This window comes from Morone saxatilis, unplaced genomic scaffold, assembly GCF_004916995.1.
Source record: "Morone saxatilis isolate NCDOM2014 unplaced genomic scaffold, NCSU_SB_2.0 Contig22, whole genome shotgun sequence".
Taxonomy (NCBI): Eukaryota; Metazoa; Chordata; class Actinopteri; family Moronidae; genus Morone; species Morone saxatilis.
The window spans coordinates 47,768-50,539 of record NW_023339785.1 but is presented as its reverse complement, the minus strand read 5'-3'; the positions used below and the strand labels follow the sequence as shown (position 1 = coordinate 50,539).

The 2,772-nt window shown below is 40.5% G+C and overlaps 1 protein-coding gene across 1 annotated transcript in view; it reads left to right on the top strand.

Moving 5' to 3' along the window:
- LOC118333527 (storkhead-box protein 2-like) overlaps positions 1-2,772 on the top strand; it is a 29,361-nt gene that overhangs the window by 7,264 nt on the left and 19,325 nt on the right. The gene's annotated exons all lie outside the window — the stretch shown is intronic.

Sequence of the window (2,772 nt, the reverse complement as noted above, 5' to 3'; positions counted from 1 at the left end):
TGCTTGGCAGATCTTGCAAACCACTTTGGTTTTGTCCAGCTCTTTGTCCTTTGTTGTTTAAAATCCGAAATGGTTCCAGACGTCAGACTTTAGTTGGGACAGCTTGCTGAGCGGTGTTTTACCTGTGTCAGTCACTTTGTGTTTGCACGCTTGTGCGCTTGAACGTCAATCTGACCTAAACGCGCTGCTGTGTCATCACGCACAACACTACTGGGGTTAACTTCATGGGAAAAAAAAAAAAAAACCTTCATGGGGAAAACTCGATCTCACGCCCTATGAATCGGTATTGCAAAATTTTAATGAAACCGATCCAAAATCAATTTTTTTACCCAGCCCTAACCTTGAGAGTAATCATCAATTAGTTTGCCAACCCCTGGCAACGAGCCAAAAAAGTCTGTTGTTCATAGTTCACCCGTTACCTCTACTGAATTTTATTATTCTGCAACTCCATTCTCTACACCATAGACCCACCATCAAACCTCCTGGCTCCCAGGCTGACTATGCCCTAAAGCCAACAGCAGTGCACTGGCTGGGCTACTGGAGGTAACTCCCGACGGTTCGGATAATCACTAAGCTAGGCTGTTAGACAAGAGGCATTGCTTGGTTTTTATTTTTGTTGCCGAACTATTGTATTGAATCTCAATCTCAGTATTAGTGTTTACTTGTTGTGATCCTGAAGAGGAGTTTTGTGTGAAATTAGGACTCATTCATGGGTGGTTGAGCCATAAATTTTGTTTTGTGTTTCTTCCTGTCTGCTGGGGCATTTTGAAATACCTGGTTGTTAGTGACTGTTAAGGGACCATGTACTAAAAGACATGGGTCCTTTTAAAGTATTTTACATAATGTGCTGAGTGACAGTCACAGCCTGGGCAGAAGCCGTTCTTACAGCTGGTGGTATGGTACTAGAGACGTCTTACTAGGGCCCCACAATAATGTTTAACAATTAAATTGAAATTATTTTGACAGATATGCGATATGATTCACAATTACCAGGAATTATCATTTTTGCATCATAATTTCAATTTATACTGAAACAAATGTTTATCACGATGATGTGACATTTGCTGGGGTCTGTACCAAACAAACATGTTTTCTTACATTTAGAGAACAAGATTTGTAGGACAGGGCATGCAATTGTTTAATTAATTATTAACACAGCATAATATCACAAGTCTCATCGTTCAAAACACGGAATAAATAACTTTCAACTTTAAAAAAATAAATACTGGCTGACTTATTGAAACAATGGATGATATATAACGTTAACAGTTTCTTGCAAATTAACTCACTACAAACACGCTCGTCTTCCTCGTAATGCGCTCGTAATGACTCTGAGTCATCAAATGGAGAGCCCAGAGTCATAATAGTCCTGTTCGTAGCCGCTAATCAGCTAGCCACTCTTGGTCCGCCCAAAACATTTCGGTACCACTTGTTAGCACTTCTCTCCGATGGGACCCCCACTCTTATGCTAGTAACTCCCCCTGTCCCCCTTGACAGACATCTAACAATGTACAATCAGTTTGAACCTAGATATGTTTTTTAAAAGCAAATCACCAAAATCATTATTACTGGGTTGGACTATGACTTTACAATCATTGTGTGTGTGTGTGTGTGTGTGTATGTATATGTGTGTGTCAGTCAGCTCTGGGTTTCCCTCTTTAGAGAACTTGCGTCATGTCACTAAAGCAACTGTGCTTGCATGATGTAATGACATGCAACAGACACACACACACACCCACACTCACAGCTGTCTGCCCAGCTGCTATGCAGTCTATCAATGGGTATATATTTATATGTCAGTCTGTGGCTGCATCATCTCCTCAGACTGATTTTAAGGGATAATATTTCCTATTTGGGTAAATATTATCATAAAATTATTTGCACTGATGTGGTCATTCCAATACAGTTGACATTGAATAAAGCCTACCTGTTCCCTCTAATAATATTTTCACCTAGAAACATAAACAGGGTTTTACATAACAATCAGCCTGCGCAGAAGAATGAAATTACCACAATAAATGTTAAATGGACAGCATTTATACAGCACCTTTCTAGTCTTCTGACATCTCAAAGCACTTTACACAACAGGTCATTCACCCATTCAGACACACATTCCTAATGCTCATTTACACCAATGACACAACCTTTAGGAGCAATTTGGAGTTCAGTATCTTGCCAAAGGACATTTCAACATGGGATGAACCACCTATCTACCGATTATTGGACGACCCACTCTACCTCTGAGCCACAGCCACCTCGTATTCCCAGGCGGTGACTTTAAGCCAAAGCACCTGTGATGATACAGGTTTGCAATGCGTGTGAGTTACTTAGCGGGGCAGCTGTAGCTTAGGAGGTAGAGAGGGTCATCCACTAATCAGAAGGTTGGCGGTTCAATGCCAGGCTCATACTGCTGCACAATTAGAAGTGTAACATGTAGAACCATGATTTGAAATGATAATTAACCATTATGTATTTGTCAATTAAGGCCTGTGCCAGTTAGCTAAATCCATCACCAAACACAGTTTCAAACAATCATTTTGGCAATTTGAGAGTTGTGTTTTGTGAACTATCCCAGCACCTGTGTTCCTGCTGCAGCTGTATATTTCATTCACTACAGGTGTTTTCCTCGTTTATTCTGGTCAGTGTTTACATCCCACCTCAGGCCAGTGTTTGTGAGCCATTACTACACCTGGCTGGCCAGATAACAAACTATGAGAAAAAACATCCATGCTCATTGTTCTTAGGGACTTTAATTCAATTCAATTTTCAATT